This window comes from Dipodomys merriami, unplaced genomic scaffold, assembly GCF_024711535.1.
Source record: "Dipodomys merriami isolate MVZ:Mamm:240054 unplaced genomic scaffold, mDipMer1.0.p SCAF_211, whole genome shotgun sequence".
Lineage (NCBI taxonomy): Eukaryota > Metazoa > Chordata > Mammalia > Rodentia > Heteromyidae > Dipodomys > Dipodomys merriami.
This window is the reverse complement of record NW_027203505.1, coordinates 2,031,730-2,051,166: the sequence shown is the minus strand read 5'-3', so window position 1 is coordinate 2,051,166 and position 19,437 is coordinate 2,031,730. Positions and strand designations below refer to the sequence as shown.

At 40.9% G+C, this 19,437-nt stretch overlaps 1 pseudogene; it reads left to right on the top strand.

Moving 5' to 3' along the window:
- LOC138834311 (ankyrin repeat domain-containing protein 49 pseudogene) overlaps positions 1–9,782 on the top strand; it is a 57,447-nt pseudogene extending 47,665 nt beyond the window's left edge.
- The last annotated feature ends 9,655 nt before the right edge of the window (positions 9,783–19,437 follow it).

Below are 19,437 nucleotides of genomic sequence, written 5' to 3'. Positions count from 1 at the left end.
GTATTAGATGGGACTGACCATGCACCAAGTTAGGACATTCAAGTATAATCTCATACTGAGGATCCAATAACCTTATCAAAGAATCAGGATCTCTCACTGTCCTGCCTCAACAATGGGCAGTGAGGTGAGATCTAGTTATCCAAACACATGATATGGGAACCAAAGGATTTTTTGATCACGGTATGGAGAATGGAGGTCTCTAGGTCCCTCTTAGGAATGTGAAAAGGGGTGTTCTATCCCAGGAGTGTTCCTGTGTTGTGAGTATTATCAAAGAAACATCCCTGCTCAGAGACCAGTGCCTCTGGTTTTCCCACCAGCCTCTACCCAGCCCTGCCCCACCTTCAGCCTGCCCTCTCTGAATCCGAGATCTGCCATCTAGACTAAAGACTGAGCCAGCAAAGAGATCCACTTCTGCCTCTGATAATGGCAGGCACAGGGCCCTAGCACCCTCTCTATGAAGTCTCAGGGTGACATGGGTCCCAACTCCCACCCTCATTCCCAGGCTGTCCTGTGACAGTGGCATGCTTACCTCTGTCTCTGGTGGAGGAATGAACACCGGGGGTGTCATCTTCACAGTGAGTCCTGGAAAGTCCCAGCCCCAAACTGCACAGGCATCCTGCAGTGAACAACGGCCAAGGTCATCAACGGTGAACTCAAGGTGTCAGGACTTTTAATAGCAGCGTGGCTGGATCAAAGGCTCTATCTCTGGTAGTCTAGGTTGTCAGGTAAGATCATGACTCCAATGTCTGATACACCTGACCTGGGATCATCCTCCCTCTTTATCTTCCTGCATATCCCTTGCTTCCCCACTCTTGACACTCCCTCACCACCATAATTCCCTAACCCTAGGACACTTTCTTTTTATCTGACCAGAAAATAAACTCCTTGGGGTCGGGGATGATAAAAAAAAAACCCTGAGCCCTAGGATCTACCCGAGGCTGCTTTCCTCTGCAATCGGTGACCACACAGCTCCTGGTTGTCATGAAGTTGCTAAGGGGTCAGTGGCTTGGTTCTACATACTGGCTTTAGTCTCTGAAACTGTCCCCACAGAAATTGTGAATGGTTGGCTCCCTTGATCCAGGGACTACATACCAAAGCTTGCATGTTTTCCCTTCTTCCCTCCTTTCCTCTTTTTCTCCCTCTGTCCTTCCCTCATTTCTCTCTCTCTCTCTGTGTCCTTTCTTTTTGTCAGTCCTGGACCTCTAACTCATAGCCTAGGTGCTGTTCCTGAGCCTTTTTACACAAGGCTAGCAGTTTATGGCTTGAGCCATACATCCCCTTCTGGCGTTTTGTTTTTGGTAGTTAATTGGAGACAAGAGTCTTACAGGCTTTCCTGCTTGGGCCAAAAGCCTCAATCCTCCAATCTCAACCTCCTAAATAGCTACAATGGCAGGTGTGAAACACCAGCATCCAGCTCAAACCAAGGTTTCTTCATGTTCTGTGGAACCAGTCCTGGAATCTTTCATTGCCTATCCCCCCAAAGCCTCCAAAGCCTGGCGCACTCTGTAACTGTTTGTGGAAAAATAAATGAGTATCTGTCTATGACAATACTAAAGAAAATTCCCATCTGATTCAGATAAGTATCCTCTGTTGGGGAGAGCCTCATGTAGCTTTTGCACTGTTATCCCTCCTCCCTTTTCTTGCCCTTCTGGTGCCACTTCACTTATCTATTTTGACTCTGAGGATGTGAGCCACAATGTACTCGCTGGATTCTGGGGCCTCTGGGATGCCTATCTTCTCAAAGATATCTGTCCAGCGGCTGGCCAGCTCGGAGGCACTCAATTCCCCATTCAGGTGTGAATGAGATTGCCTTGAGCTCAGTGTCTGATTCAAGGGGCCTCCTCTCTTCCCCATGGGGCTAGACATGATGGTCCATCACATCCGCCCCCCCCCCAAGTTTCATGTTGCAGAGAAAGGATCTTTGAGGTAGCCTGGGGTCTCTGAATATCTCAGAGTCCAGTACAGGTGCTGGAAATCATCTCTCTCACAGCTGGCAGGATGGGGATGGTGAGGTCACAATCTCTGCTCTCCATGATGTCCTGCACTGTGGTGCTCACCTTAGAGAGAGCTGGAGGAGATTCAGCAGCTGGCAGAGAAAGGCAGTCAAGGCACAACATTCAAAGCAGGAGACAATCTGGCTTGGGAACTCTGCCTGTGCTGTTTTGAACGTAATTTTATTATTATTATTATTATGAGAATACCATACAGAAGAGTTACAATTACATGGGCAAGATAACAAGTACATTTCTTATCAAATATTGTTGCCTCCTCATTGTTTCCTCTTCCGATCCCTTTTCATACTCCTCTCGTCCCCCCACCCGAACCTCTCCCCACCCCCCCACCAAAGTTGTAAAGTTTGTTTTTCAACATAACAACGTGTACAGCTCATTGATGCAAGGGGTCCACATGAATCCCTAGTTAACGATTTGGTTTTTTTTTTCCTTCACCTCTACAAATTATACCAATATCAAGTACAGTGAAAGTATGGGTTAAACTGTGGGGAGGGACATACAAAGCAACAGAGAAATCATCTTATAAATATGATAGAAACAATTGCGTGAACGGAAAAAAACAGAAAATGCATTCGAATACTTATCTTGGGGTTCATTCCACTAGCATCAACTTATCTGACCTTTTTTGCTTGACTGAGACATATACTAGTTATTGAAAATAAAGGAAACCGTGGGACTTATGCTTCATTCGGCCTGGCTTACTTGATTTAATAAAATTTTTCCAAGCCTTTCCATTTCCTAACAAATGGGGCAATGTCATTCTTTCTGATGGAGGCATAGAATTTCAGTGTGTATATACACGACATTTTCTTGATCCATTCATCTACTGAGGGGCATCTGGGTTGGTTCCATATCTTAGCTATGGTAAATAAAGCTGCAATAATCATAGTCGTGCTGGTAGTTTTAGTGTGGTCTTGTTTGTGATCATTTAGGCAAATGCCCAAAAGTGGGATTGCCGGGTCATAGGGGAGCTCTATCTGGAGTCTTTAGGAACCTCCATATGCTTTCCAAAGTGGTTGAACAAGTTTACACTCCCACCAACAATAAAGTAAGGCTCCCTTCTTTATTCGTTCCCTCCAGCATCTGTTGTTATTAGAGTTCTTAATTACAGCCATTCTAACTCGGGTGAGGGAGTATCTCAATGTTGTTTTGATTTGCATTTCTTTTATGGCTAGGGAGGTTGAGCATTTCTTCATGTGTCTATTAGCCATGCTTCTCTGCTCTTCAGAGAAGTTTCTCTTTAAGTCTTTAGCCCACTTATTTATCCGGCAGTTGTTTCTTTGAGGATTTGTTGTTGGGAGATTTAATTTTTTAAGTTCTAGGCTTATTTTAGATATGAGACCCTTGTCTGTTGTATGGCTAGTAAAAATCTTCTCCCAGTCCATAGGCTTTCTATTGATCTTGCAAGCTATGTCCTTTGCCATGCAGAAGCTCTGCAATTTCATGCAATCCCATTTGTCCAACCTTTCTTTGATTTCTTGTGTTTCTGGGTCTCTATTAAGAAAATTTTGGCCTGGGCCAAGGAGACCTTGGGTTTCTCCTATTCCATCCTATAATGTTTTCAGAGTGTCTGCTTTGACTCCAAGGTCTTTGATCCATTTGGAGTTGATTCTGGTGCAGGGTGATATATAAGGATCTAGCTTTAGTTTTCTACAAGTAGTTAACCAATTTTGCCAGCACCATTTACTGAAGAGGCTGTTTTTCTTCCCTTCTATTTTTAGGTCCCTTATCAAAGATTATATAGCTATAGGTCTGTAGGTACATCTCTGGTTTTCAATTCTATTCCATTGGTCCTGAGTTCTATTCTTGTGCCAGTACCAAGCTGTTTAGATTACTATGACTTTGTAGGAGAGTTTGAAATTTGGTATTAATATTCCTCCAGCACTCTTCTTTCTGTTAAGGAATATTTTTGCTATTCGTGGTCTTTTATTGTTCCATATGAATTTTTGGATTGTCTCTTCAATTTCCTTGAAGAATGAAGTTGGAATATGGATAGGTATCGCATTGAACTTGTAGATAGCCTTGGGAAGGATGGCCATTTTCACGATGTTTATCTTTCCAATACAGGAGCATGGGACTTTTTGCCACTTTCTAAGATCTCTTTTGATTTTTTTTCAGGTTTTTAAATTTTTCATCATAGAGGTCCTTCACTTCTTTGGTTAATTAATTCCTAGGTATTTTATTTTTTGTGAGGCTATTACGAATGGAGATGCTTTCTTAATTTCAGCCACACTCTTCTCATTGTTGGTATACAGAAAAGCCATTGCTTTTTGAGGGTTAATTTTATATCCTGATACTTTGCCAATGTTTTGAATCAGCTTGAGTAATTTGGGAGTGGAGTCTATGGGATTCTTTAAATACAAGATCATGACATCTGCAAAGAGGAAGAGTTTTACTTCTTCTTTCCATATTTGGATCCCCTTTAGGTTTGCATCTTGTCTTTTTCCTGTACCTAGGCATTCTAATACTAGATTGAAGAGAAGTGGAGAGTGTGGACATTATTTTCTGAGTTAAGAGGAAATGACTTTAGTTTTTCACCATTAAGTATAATGCTAGCTGTAGGTTTGTCATGTACAGCCTTTATTGTATTGAGGAAGGTAACATGGATTCCTAGTTTTTCCAGAACCTTCTCCATAAAGGGGCATTTGATCTTGTCAATTGCTTTTTTTGCATCTATTCAGATAACTATGTGTTTCTTATCTTTGCTCCTGTTGATGTGATGAATTATGTTAATTGATTTCAGTATATTGAACCAGCTTTGCATCCCTGAAATGAATCCTGTTTTATCGTGTTGTATGATTCTTTCATGAATTGTTGAAGTCGATTGGCCAAAATTTTGTTGAGAAGTTTTTCATCAATATTGATCAAAGTTATGGGTCTATAGTTATCTTTCTTTGATGAGTCCCTGCCTGGTTTTGGGATGAGGGTTATTATAGCTTCATGGAATGAATTTATTAGTGCACTTTCTTTTTCAATTTCATTGAATAGTTGAACGAGTATTGGTGTGAGTTCTGTTTGAAGGCCTTGTAGAATTCCGCTGTAAAACCATCTGGTCCTGGAATTTTCTTAGATGGGAGATCTCTTATTGCTGTTTCTATTTCAATGCTTGATATGGGCCTATTAATATGGTTTAAATCATCTTGGTTTAGCTTTGGCATGTCAATATTTGCTAGGAAAGGGTCCATTCCTACCAAGTTCTCGAACATATTAGCATAAAGTTTTGAGAAGTGTTCCCTTATAATGTTCTGAATCTTGGTTGTTTTTGTGGTGATGTTTCCATTCGCATCTCTGAGTTTATTTATTTGGATGTGTTCTCTTTCTGATAAGATTTGCTAAGGACCTGTCAATTTTGGTAATTTTTTTTGAAGAACCAACTCTTTGTTTTGTTGATTCTTTCTATGTTTCTTTTGGATTCTAATTCATTTATTCTGATTTAGTTTTAATTATTTCTTTCTGTCTACTGGATTGGGGGTTTTCTTGCTGCTCAATTTCAAGGAGGCTCAGCTGTCTCATTAAATTTTTGGTTTCAGATCTCTCCAATTTGTTGATGTCCAAACTCAGAGGTATAAACTTGCCTCTGAGTATTGCCTTTTCTGTGTCCCAGAGGAGCTGGTAGTTTGTGTGTTTATTTTTGTTGAATATCATGAACACTTGAATTTCATTTCTAATCTCTTCCATGACCCATTGGTGATTAAATAGTGTTACAGGATTTTCTATGGTGGCTTTTGGTTTTGAGTTCTAATTTTATTCACTTGTGATCTGAGAGAATGCATGGTATGACCTCAATGTTTCTGAAATTGGACAAGTTTGCTTTGTGACTAAAATGTGGTCTATTTTGGAAAATGTTCCATATGCTGCTGAGAAGAACATGTATTCTGATGCTGCTGGGTGAAATATTTGTTAGATGTCTGTGAAATATAGTTGATGTATGCAGTTGTTTAAGTCTGCAGTTTCTCTGCTGAGTTTTTGCCATGTGGATCTATCTTGGGGGGATAGTGTTGTTTTAAAGTCTCCAATAATTAATGTCTTTGGATCTATATGAGATTTGAGATAAAGTAGTATTTCTTGGATAAATTTGGGTGTTCCTTTGTTTGGCAAACACGTAATAAGAATTGTAATGTCCTCTTGAAGGAGAGATCCCTTAATTAGTATGTAGTGACCTTCTTTATCTGTTCTCACTAATTTTAATTTGATATCTATTTTATATGTTATTAGGATTGCAACTCCCGCTTGTTTATGGGGGCCTTTTGTTTGGTAGATTTTGTTCCAGCCTTTCACATTGAAAATGTGTTTGTTTTTATGGGCAAGATGTGACTCCTAAATGCAGCAGATAGAAGAATCTTACTTTTTAATCTAACTAGAGAGTCTATGTCGCTTGATTGGAGAGTGAAGTCCATTAATGTTGAGAAATAGGAGTGAGAGGTATTTGGGAGTTCCTGCCATTTTATCCACCTAATTTGGGGCTGCACCTACTGGGTTCTTCCTATGGTTCTTGGATTCTTGGGTGTGGTTTCTTGGCCTTTATTGTGGTCTTGTTGGTTTTCTATGCTTAGGACATCTTTAAGAATCTTTTGTAGGGCCGGTTTCATGGGGATATATTGTTTCAGTTTTTTGTTGCTATGGATCATTTTTATTTTACTTTCCATAATGAAGGAGAGTTTAGCTGGGTACAGTATTCTTGGTTGTCTCTGCTGAGAAATCTGAGGTGATTCTCTTTATTTTCCCTTTATAGGTGATGGATCTTTTGTCCTTGACAGCTTTAAGGATCTTTTCCTTGGCCTAAATTGATCCTATACGGATTATAATGTGACCGTGGTATGTCCTGTTCTGGTCTGGTCTATTTTGGGGTTCTAATAGCTTCTTGTATCTGAATAGGCCTATCTTTTTGCATGTTTGGGAAGTTCTCTGCTAGGATCCTGTTACACAAATTTCCTAGACCATTAACTTCTGTCTCTAGGTTCTCCTCTACACTCATTATCCTCAGATTAGGCCAAGTGTTGAATAGATCTATCATATTTCTTGGTTTTGTCTTGGATGGTTGTATGTTCATTCTCTATAATATCTAGGCTGTCTTCAATCCCCGAGATTCGATCTTCTGCATGGTCTATTCTACTCTCAAAACTCTACTTTGATTTTTATTTATTTTCCTTCTAATTGCTTGGCTTTAAGAAATTAAAATTCTTTGTTGGCACTTTGTTCTAGATCTTGTAAGGACTTCTTTACTTCCTTAATTTGGTGTTCTGTGTTTATTCTCACTGAGTTGATTGGTTATGGATTCCTTGGACTCCCATTCCTTCTGTTGGGCTCCACTGAGCATTCCCTTTGCGGTCTCACTGATGTCTTTCAGCTCCCTGTTTATGGATTTCATGAATGCCTCCTTTGATCTTTGTCTATTCTCAGTTCCTGAACTCTCAGTTCCTGTATTTCTCTTTGATTAGCATCCTCACTTTCACACATTTCCTGTAGGTCTCTTTGTCTGTTCTCAGCCTGTTCATGCCATTCCTGACTTTCTCTTTGTCTGTTCTCAGCCAGCTCACGCAATTCCTGTCTATCTCTTTGACTGATCTCAACCTGCTCACGCAATTCTTTTTTTTCTCTTTGAATGTTCTCAGTCTGCACGCGCAATTACTGTGTCAATCTTTGAGTAGCTTCCTCACATTCAGGAGACTCGTGTATTGATCTTTGGTTTGCCTCCTCTCTCTCCCTATCATAATCACACTGAGACCTTTGCTAGTTTTCCCTCTTTTTATTTACCCTGTTTAACTGTAGTGTTTGTAGAGCCTTTCGGGAACTCTCCTCTGGATTATTCATTATCTGTTCTGTCTCCTGATTGTCATGAGTGGGAGTTGAGTTCCCCGGGCTTGCCATTTTTCTTGTGTTTTCCTGGCATGTTCTGCCTATTTGGGATGAGAATAACACCAATATTTTTCTAGAACACTATTTTAAGGTAAACATCAACAAAAATCCATAGTTGCATAGTCCAAAATCTGCAGATACAATCTGGTTCAAGAGATACAATTTATTGAACATCAAACAACTATGTCTTAATAGCCTAAGAACAGCAAAGGAGAATTTGGCAACCAGAAATTATTAGGTTTAGGGAAAATGTGGGGAAAATAGGATTAGAGGGATTTGGGAAGGTGAGGCAGAGTGGAATTAACCATATGCTAATCTCAAAGAAGGTAATGCATTGGGCAGAATGATAGCAGAGAGAGTGAAAAAAAGAAAAAGAAAAAAGAGAAGAAAAAGAAAAAAGATACAAGAAAAAAATGGAAAAAAATTTAAATTAAAAAGTTAAGCCCTTAAAAACTGCAAGTTTGAAAGAGTATTATTCAGAGAAGAATGGAGATGGGATGAGAGGAGGGGAGGGATAGAAAGGAGACATGAAAACTAGAAAAATAAAAAAGGTTTAAAATATTATATGGGTATAAACATGTAATACTGCTATTAAGGAATTTAAGTCTAAGAGGTTTTGAGTTGAGTTATTTCTGGATTAAGTATGTACACAATAGAGTATAAGATCTAATAATCAATGACGGGTATATTTGAGGGTGAGCAGAACAGCAATTAAGTCACGCAGAAAAAAATGAAAGAGAAGAAATGAAAAGAATCAGAAAAGAAAGAATAAAAAGGATCAAAAGGTCAGTAGAGATTTTTCCAAAAAAGCACACACACATATACACCTAAAATAAAAATTATACTAGGAAGAATAAAGAAATAATTTTAAAACATTTTTAAATTAAAAATTAAAAAAATAAAATATAAGGTACAAAAATTAGAAAGTCCTTTGATTTTTTTTTTTTTTTGGAGGGGATGGGAAGATTCGGTATCTCCCTTGTCTCCATAACCAGTCTCTTGGTGGAGTCTCTGGTTTGCTTGTGGAGTTGGGTTTTCCTGTGGCTTGATTGGTTTATTAAATCAGTTTGTTTGGGCAAACAGAAAATTGCTCTGCTTTACCCAGGATTTTGTGATCCTCCTCCCCGGCTAGTTCAGTGGAAGGGAGATCTGCTTTGAGTATCACAAAAGAGGGAGATAGCTGTTTCCTCTAATTTGGAGATGTTGTGTTGAGGCTAGTTTCTGGGTAGAGTTGAGGCCTTTCAGCAAACAGTAGCTTTTCCCTGAGGGGCTACCTTCTGAGACAGTCACAGAGCCCAACCTGGAGCCTTTCTCAGGGTTTATGCTTACTGAATTTCAATGGATTGTCTAGGCTGTTGTAGGGAGGGGTAGCCTCTGGTTCTGTTTACTGAGTGAAGAAAGCCACTCCTGATGACAGATTTTCTTCTGTCTGGGGTAGGTGCCTTTTTCCTGGGTGGTGTTATGCCTTGCAGGTCTGGGTAGGTTCCTGTGACCTGCTAAATGACTGTCTTGTTTTCGTCCAAGGCCTGAGTTGGAGCTGGCAGCTCAGCCAAGCCTTTGTCAGTATCAAAGATGGAGATCTCCGGTAGTGGGGTCGGAGATGGATGCCTTTCCTCCTCTGCTCCCTGAGGAGTGAGGATGTCAGGCTTCTACTCATGCCAGAGGGTGGGTTCCTGTGTCGTCTCTGGTCTGCGATTTGCAGGGTGAAGATATCTGCTCCTTGTCAGTTCTTGCTGGTGTTAAGTAGTATCTGTTCGCCTGCTGGGTCTGGCACCTTTGTCCCGAACTCTCTGTATTGAAGATGTGGCAACAGCCGCCACCGCTGCTGCCGCCACCGCTGCAGCTGCCAGCAAGTGTTCAGATTTGTCTCTTTGCCTGGATTTTCCCTTTCTGGCCAAACTCCCTGTGCTGTAATTGCATACTTGGTGTAATTCTCTGGCCTAGGAGTGTTCACTGGAACTCTAAAACTGCTTTCTATGGGAGAGTTTGTTTAGCCTCCAGCTTCTCCTCTGCCATCTTCCTGACCTCTGAACATCATTTTTTGGCGGTTGAAATCATCCATCTAATTTGACCCATAATCCAAGGTGTTAGTGAAAATTGCCAACTTAAATAAAAGAAACACCCTGTCCCAATCAAACTTAAAGTGTTCCCAAGTCAGTGGTCCCCTTTTCCTTCCAGACAGCCTACAGCTGGTTGCAGAAACTGGCATTCAGCGAGCCCTAGCTAATTGCCACCTCCTGATATGGAGAGGGCTCCAGCAGCGGGAATGGACTTGCATACCACTGTCCAGCTGGAAACAGCCCAGGCAGGACTAGAGTCGTGCAGGACTCCAGGGAGGATTGAAAACTGGTGCAATGCCCCAGGAGGGAATCCAGGCCACCAGTGGGGGTCCAGAGCCCTGTGCCTGAATGCCCTCAGAGATCATAAATGCCCTAGGTAAGGTTCCCCTCTCATCCTCGGTCATGGTGAACCATCTGCCATGTCATAGCTTCACAGCCCCTGCCCTACCCTCTCCCCCACCTCATTCCCTAATTTTGTTAGGCAGACACATTCCCAACCCTTGAATTAGAATATAAACACAAAAGCAGAGTGTCTGGCTGGAATAGTGTGGCTCTTGTCACACTCGCCTCACCAAACTTTTGGCTGTGGATAGAAGGACAGGTGTCCACTCTAGTCCAGGGTTCAAACAGGTCACCTAAGGGAGGCACATGCAGGCCCAGCATCTACTGTGGGCTATAGGAAAGTGGGAAGAGAGGTGGAAATAGGAGGAAAGGAATGTCTACTGAAATCTTCCCATAAAGGAGCCACGAAACGGTGAAGGAGAACACAAAAATTGTGGCTGGGCTCGTACTAGGTATTGAAAAAAGAACAACAACAAATACACACACAGAAATCAAATGCTTTAGCTGTTTTTAGACATGATGACTTAAATATATTTTAATTGCTCTCATCTCCCTGCTCTCCAAACATACACACACACACACAGACACAGAGACACACACCCCCCCACACACACACACAAATCCAGAACGGTGACAGAAGTCTCATCATCCATGCAGCACCTGCAATTTGCCAACTGATCACTCACCTGAGCACAGTCAGTCTGTACAAGGAGAAAGATTCTCTCTCTCTCTCTCTCTCTCTCTCTCTCTCTCTCTCTCTCTCTCTCTCTCTCTCTCTCTCTCTCTCTCTCTCTCTCTCTCTCTCTCTCTCTCTCTCACACACACACACACACACACACACACACACAGACTCACAGTAGTGCCTCTCCTAAGTTTGTTGGTTCCTCATGTGGGACAATGTACAAGCTGAAGGACAAAGGTTCCCATTCCCTGTTCCCTTGTAAAAACCAAAGGCTCCCACCCAAGGGGAGCACTACTCTAATGACACAGCATGACTCATCTCTCCCCTTTCACAGGGCCAGCCCTTCCCCTTGGGAACAACCAGCCTTAAATCCTCATTCACCAAAACCTTAGGCCAGGACACAGGGGTGTTTCTGACCCTGGATGGGGGTGGTGTTGGGGAAATTGATTGGGTCCTAAAGGCTACATACATGGACAGACTCCCTACTTCCAGCCTAGATGCTTCTGGGCGACTGGGTGGATTCTTGGAGAGGACAAGGAGACCAGATGGATTGGAAGCACCAGCAGATGCTGGCAGAGCTGGGAAATGTGATCACCCTGTGAGTCGTGTTGACAGCTGGGGTGGGAGGAACAGGCCAGGTGTACGTGTGTCAGAGGGGGTGTGTTCCTCCCAGATATTCACCTTCTATCTGACCCCCAGTGCCATCACCTCCCTAGTGGGTTTTTCTGGGACCCTCCTCAGGTGAAAGGGTAACAGCACAGAGGACAAGGTCTCACACAGCAAGATGGGGGCCTATCTTCTGCATCCAACATCCCCCACCCCCAGAAAAAAGGAAAAGAGCCAAGAAGGCAGGTGAGGAGATGCTGCTCCCCACCTCTGACTAAAGCCACCAGGTTCCCATCAGGGAGAGTAAGGGTGCAGATGTGCAGCTGTGTGACTCCCACTGCTCCAGGCCAGGGGTGAGGTGACGCCCCCTTCTCACCCATTCCTGCATCTCCCTATTTCCTCAGACGTTGGCCAATAGGGATTGGACTAGGTTCTTTGAGTCGACATCCACTCCCCCACCCCAGTCCTGGGCTGCATTTGTCTCAGACTCAGGGCTGGCCTGCTTGGCCCTGGGGAGTTGTGGTTGGGACACGAGAGGAGAGGTGAGAGTCACTGGGCTGGGTCCGTGGGGGGGGAGCGGAGGAGAAAGGGGTGCATAGGGGGAGTTCGTGAGGTGTGGGTCCATGGGGCAGCACTCATGTGTGCTTTGGGGAGAAGCTGTAGGCTATGGTTTCAGGTGCACCAGGCAGTGAAGGCAGTGGCTTGGTGGATGCTCAGGCCCAGAGCAGAGGACCGGGGGCTGGGACCAGGTCAGGGCTCCAATCCAGCTGGGGGTGCAACATTGCTGCATGACTCCAAAAGTCACCACGGGTCTGAACCTGCAGGGACATGCTTGAAAAGCAGTGCCGCAGGAAGGGCAGGAAAGGGGGCTGGGGCAGGGCAGGCGGGTGGTAGGGCTGAGTGCACCTCCCTGAAGCTGAGGTCCCTGCCCAGGATCCTTGGACTTAGGGCCTACCTAGCCTCTGACCCTCCCTGGGGAAGTGCGAGGGATGTGCCTGCTGTGCTGGCATTCTGTGCTCTGTGCTCCTGGCCCAGAACTGTGCTCCTAGAGCAGCAGAGGCCAGCCATTGTTGCCATCTCCCCTGGTGCATGTGCCTGCTCTTCTATCTGCTCTCTCTCTCTGCCCCCACTTCTCTCCCGGGCTGCCCTGCCACCGCCAGGTCAGTGCACTAGCACCCGTGTGCCCCTGGCTGTAGCAGCTATGTGCCCCCTTGGCTTTGCCATGTCAGCCACTCAGTCACACCCCCTCCCCACCCTTGGTCTTGTGCTGCCCTGACTCTGCCATAAGGCTACCAGGCCATAGCAGAAACAGCCACACCTCAGCTCAGGGCTTCCCCCTAAATCCAGCAGCTGCTCAGCCCAACCACTGGAGGAGACTCTTCGCCATCCACCCCACACACCAGGAAGGTACACCGTGAACCTCCGTGTGTGTGTGTGTGTGTGTGTGTGTGTGTGTGTGTGTGTGTGTGTGTGTGTGTGTGTGTGTGTGATTGTTGGGGATACCTACCTCTCAAGCACTCAGAACATAGCACCATTTGGGATGACAGCACACAGCACACTTTAAAAAGATAGCACAAAGAACCCTGTGTAATGGACTCAGCACAATGTGCCTTTTGAAGGACTCAGCATATAGTAACCTTTGGGATCCTCATGGTAATCTAATGACCAATAAAATTAGACATGCCATTTAGACATCACTAAACTTAAATATATTATTATTATTATTATTATGACATCATATTTCCTAGTGACATTATAGACATATTGTGAATGCCTATTCTGTGATTTCATTCTATTTCAAGTGAGCAATATTGGAGGATATCAGAAATCCATTGTGACTTCAAAGCCATTGTGATATGAAAATCCCTTTGTGACATCACAGTGCTATTGTGATATCATTAACCTGTTGTGACATCACAAACTTGTCCTGTCCATTGTGACCTCATCAGCAATGTGACATCACAAACCTTTGTGATGTCACATTGCTATTGTGACATTACAATCACCTTGAGACCTCCCAAACACATTATGACATCTTTAGCACCTTTGAAAAAACACATGACCTTTTTGACATCATAGTATCTTTGTGTACCCATATCCTCATTGTGAAATATCTATTGAGATTAGATATGCCATTGTAATATCAAAAAACATTTACAATATAATCATTGGTGTGACATCACTGTCATTAGGACATCAGTTCATTGTGGCATCACAAATATGTAATTACATCATACCACTATGACATCACATTGTCATTGTGATATCATATATACATTATGCATATCTATAATGTGATTTCATTATATTTCAAATGTGGCATGTGGGTTCATATCAAAAATACATTTTGACTTCATAACCATTGTGACATCACAATCCCTTTGTGACATAACATTGCCATTGTGATATCTAAACAACTGTGAGAACTCAAACATGTCCTGTCCTAATAAGTTTTGTGACATGTTGCCACTATGTTATGTTAGGCCCCTTGAAAGCTCACTCTATTTTTGACCTCATATTATTTCAGGTATGACAAGAAATACTAGAAATATACTGTGACATCATGAATATAGTGATATCACACTGCTAGATGTAATGACAATTGTGTCACTTTGTCACATCAGAAATCTGTTCTGAGTTCATCACATTTGTGCCAACAAATGCCTTTGGAATCCTCACAATCCCATTGTGAGTTAATGATAATTGAGGTCTGGAATGGAATTGTCACATCAGCAATCTACTGCGACATCACAAATATCTTTTGAAATCATCACTATTATGGCATCACCAACTAATTGTGACATAACACACATGACATTATAATTTGACATCATATTGCAATTGTGATATTACTGTACCATCATACTTTCACAAACCTATTATGACCTCATCACATCTTAGAAAATTCATGGCCTTTGGGATATCATGCTCTTTCTGTGAACGTGCATCATTGTGACCTGATAGCAATTGAAATTTGAAATAAGATGTGATATTACAAACTAGTTTTGACATCACTAACCCATTTTTATATCATTAACATTTTGACAACCGAATCTTGTTAGGAACTTTAGCACTTTTGACAAAAAACATCGCCTTTGTGTCATCACAGTTCATTTGTGTATGTCATTGTGATTTCATTCTCATGTCCTCACTATAAACTAATGGCAATTAAGATCTGACATGCCACTGTGACATCACAAACCCTTTGTGACATCATCACCAGTGTGATATCAGACTGTCATTATGACACCATCAGCTCATGGTGATATCACCAAGCTACAGTGACATCATAGCATTATGACATCGCATTGCCATTTTGCTGTTATAGACACATTGTGAATGTATATCCTATGATTTCAATCTATTTTAAATGTGGCATATCAGTTGATATCAGAAACACATTGTGACCTCATAACCATTGTAACATTATAAACTCTGTGTGGCGTCATACCCAGTATGATATCACATTGTTGTTATGATATCTTTAGCTTATGGTAACATCACAAAATGACAATGACATTATACCATTTGCCATTATGTCTTTGTGACATCATAGTCACGTTATGAATGCCTAATCTGTGATTTCAATGTATTTGAAGTGTGGCATGTTGGTTGATATCAGAAACTCATTGTGATGTCATAACGTTTGTGACATCAAAATCCCTTTGTGACATCAATTTGGCAATGTGACATTGCAATGGCAATGTAATGCTAATAAGGCACCATGATATCACAATGGACATGAACTCACAATGGGTTTCTGATATCAACCAACATGCCACATTAGAAATAGAATCAAATAACCTAAAGGGCAAACACGTGTCTATGATATCAGAATGACAATGTAATGTTACAGTGCTATGATGTCATTGTACTTTTACATGTCAAAATGAGCTGATGTTGTCATAATGGCAACATGATGTCACAATTATGACGATGTCAAAAAGGATTTTTTTATATTTTAATGGTATGTCTGATGTCATTTGTCATTAGCTCTACATGAGGATATGGATAAAAAAAATATTCTGTGATGTCACAGAGGCCATGTGTGTTTGCAAAGGTGGTAAGAGGTCATAATAGCTTTGGAATGGCACAATGTGATTCATAAGATCACAATGGAAATGAGATGTCCCATTGGGTTTTTGATGAGGTCACAATGGTTTTATAATGTCACAGTTTATAATATTAGAATGATATATCCAATTTCAATTACTCATAATTCAATATGAGGATACCAGGTGATAGAAGAAGATTCATTGCATGAGGTCATACTATGTGAAAACCCAATGGGACACTGATTTCATTATGACAATGTGATGTCTCAACATCATGTTGTAATAATGTTTTACTGTCACAATTTTTGACACCATACTGATGAGGAGGTCGCAATAGATTTGAGATGTCCCAAGGGGTTGGTGATGTCACAATGGCATGTGGGATCTCAATTGTCATTAACTCAGCATGAGTATATGGGTTTGGGAAGGGATTCTGATGTCCCCAAAGTGTATGTAGTCAAAAAGTTGAAGAACTAACAGTTCTGAGATGTCACAAAATAACACAATGGTTATGAGGTCCAGTGGTGTGATATCATGATGTTACACTGGATTTTAAATATTTCGTGTCATATCTGAAATATGAAGTCAAACACAGATTTTTAACTAACAAAGGGCCTAAAATAATACAATGACATATCACAAAAGTTATGAGGACAGGAGAGGTATTTGATGTCACAGTGGATTAGTGATATAACAAAGGCAATGTGCTATGACAAAGAGATTTTGATGTCACAAAGGTAATGAGTTCACAAAGGTTTCCTGATATCAACCCACATGATACATTTGAAATAGAATGAAATCAAAGAATAGACATTCACAATAGGTCTATGACATCAAAGTGACAATGTGATATCAAAGCAGCAATGTTTGATAGGATACGTACTCATTACCTTACTCATGTAACTGTAATCCCTCTATACATTATATTTACAATAAAAAAACGTACAGAAGAAAAAAAAGAAAAAAATGGTATGGTGTCATTGGGGTTTGGTGTTATCACAATGAGATGATGGTTTCATGATGACAATGTGATTTCACAGTCGTAATTATTGCACAAAGTATTTGTGATGATACAATGCTATGTGTGATCACAATTTTCACTATGAGAATATGTGTACACAAAGGGTCTGTGAGGCCACAGAGGTCATGTGTGTTTTTAAAGGTGCTAGGACTTCACAATTGCTTTGTGATGTCACAATGTGATTGTGAATGCACAACAACAATGTGATGTCACAATGAGTTTGTGATGTCACAGTGGTGATGAGATCACAATGAGTTTGTGATATCACCATGAGTTTGTATTATTACAATGACATGTCTAATTTCAATTTTTACTAGTTCACAATGACGATACAATTTCAAAGAAAGTATCTTAAGATCCAAAGACCATGAGATTTTAGTCATAACTTGTGTGATATGCTGCCATTAGGATATTTTAGGCCTTTAGTAAGCTTATATTCTGTTTTCAAACTCATAATTATTCAGGTATGACATATGATATCAGAAATTGAAACTGACATTATGAATATTGTGTCATCACATTGATAGACATCAAGACCATGGTGTCACATTGTGAATTCACAAATCTGTTAGGATTTCATCACATTTGTGCCAACACATGACTTTGGAGACAATACAGTCCCTTTGTGAACTCATATCTTCATTGTGAATTAATGATATTTGAGAATTGGCATGCCATTGTGACATTTCCAAACAATTGTGACAGCACAAACCTAATATAGTAAAAACACATTGTCATCTAATAGCCATTGTGGTAGCACAATCCCTTTGTGACCCTACATTTCCATAGTAATATCACTAATCCACTGTGAAATTCCAATACTCTCTTACCTAATCCAGATATGAAATGTGATACCCGAATCCAGTGTGACATTTAGATCATGGTGACAACACACTGATAGATAATATGAGCATTAGTCACATTCTGACAACACACACGTTAGGACTTCCTCACTTTTGAGACAACGCATGACTTTGGAGACATCACAGTCCTTTTGTGAGCTCATATACTCATTGTGAGTATGCAATTGAGATCACATGTGTCATTTTGTTGTCACCAACCCATTGTGACATCACACACCTCTTGTAAACTCATCAATAGTGTGGCATCACCAATTGTGGTATCAAAACATTATTAAATCATCATATTACAACATCACATTACCATAGTGATATCACTGTTCCATTGTGTTTTCAATAACCTAGTATTTCTTCATAGCATTTTAGAAAATTCATGGCCTTTTATATTTATCTTCTTCTGTGAACTCATATCCTCATTGTGAAGTAGTAGCAACTGAAATTGGGCATGTGATTATGAGATGTGTCTTCACAAATCTTTGATTTCATCACCAGTGTGACATCACAAACCCATTGTGAGCTTTCATAGATATTTGACATCACTATCACATTGTGACATCCCAAACTTATTAGGGCCTCTTAGCAACTTTGAAAAAACACATAGCCTTTGTGACATCACAGTCTCTTTGTGTAACTATAACTCATTATGAACTGACAATTGATATCAGACATGCCATTGTAAGATCATGAACACTTTGTGACAGTATCAGTGTGACATAACATTCTCATTATAACAGCATCAACTAGTTTTGACATCAGAAAACTATGACAAGATAGTATTATGAGATTACATTGTCGTTGTGATGTTATAAACAGATTCTGAATGCCTGTTTTTAATCTTTTTTTTTTTTTTTGTAGTTCGTCATGGGAATTGAACTCTGGGCTTGGGTGCTGTCCCTGCTTGACAGCTCTAGGCGAGCACATTATCACTTGAGCCACAGCACCACTTCTGGTTTTCTACTGGTTTTTATTGGAGATAAGAGTCTCATGGGCTTTCCAGCCTGAGGTGACTTTGAACTGCAATACTCAGATTTCAGCCTCCTAAGTAACTGGGATTACAGGAATGAGCCACCAGTTCCAGGCTTTTTCATTCTATTTAAAATTTGACATGTGCATTGATATCAGAAAAATAATGTGACCTCATAACAGTTGTAACATCATAAATCAGCAGTGACATCAAATTGTCATTATGATACCATCACCTCATTGTGACATCACCAAATGACAATGGCATCATAGCATGATAAATCACAGTGACATTGTTATGTCATAGACATAACAGTGTGAAGGCCTATTCTGTGAATTCATTCTATTTCAGAAACCCATTTGACCATATAACCATTGTGATACCACGATCTTTTGTGATATCACATTGCCATTGCGACATCATTAACCTGCTGTGCCATCACAAACCAGTCCTGTCCTTATAAGTTTTGTGACATTGTCATATGTTAGGCCCTTTGTGAGCTCATAATCTGTTTTAAATCTCATATTTCTGATATGACATGTGATATCAGAATTCCCCTGTGATATCATACTGCCAGATATCATGACCATTGTATCACATTGTGACATCACAAACCTGTGAGAACGGCATCACATTTGTGACAACACATGCCTTTGGAGACATTACAGTCCCTTTTTGAAATCATATAATCATTGTCAATTAATGACCATTGAGATCTGCCATGACACTCTGACATCATGAATCCATTGTGACATCACAAACTTATTGTGACCTCATCACGAGAATGGCATCAACAACTAATTGTGGTATCAAAGCATTATTTTGACATTTGTGGTATTGCCATTGTGATATCACTGTCCCATTGTGTTTTTACAAACCTATACGGCTACATCACACCTTAGAAAATTCGTGGCCTTTGAAACTTCAAGCTCTTTCTGTGAACTCGTGTACTTATGACCTCTAAGGCAAGGAGACAAAC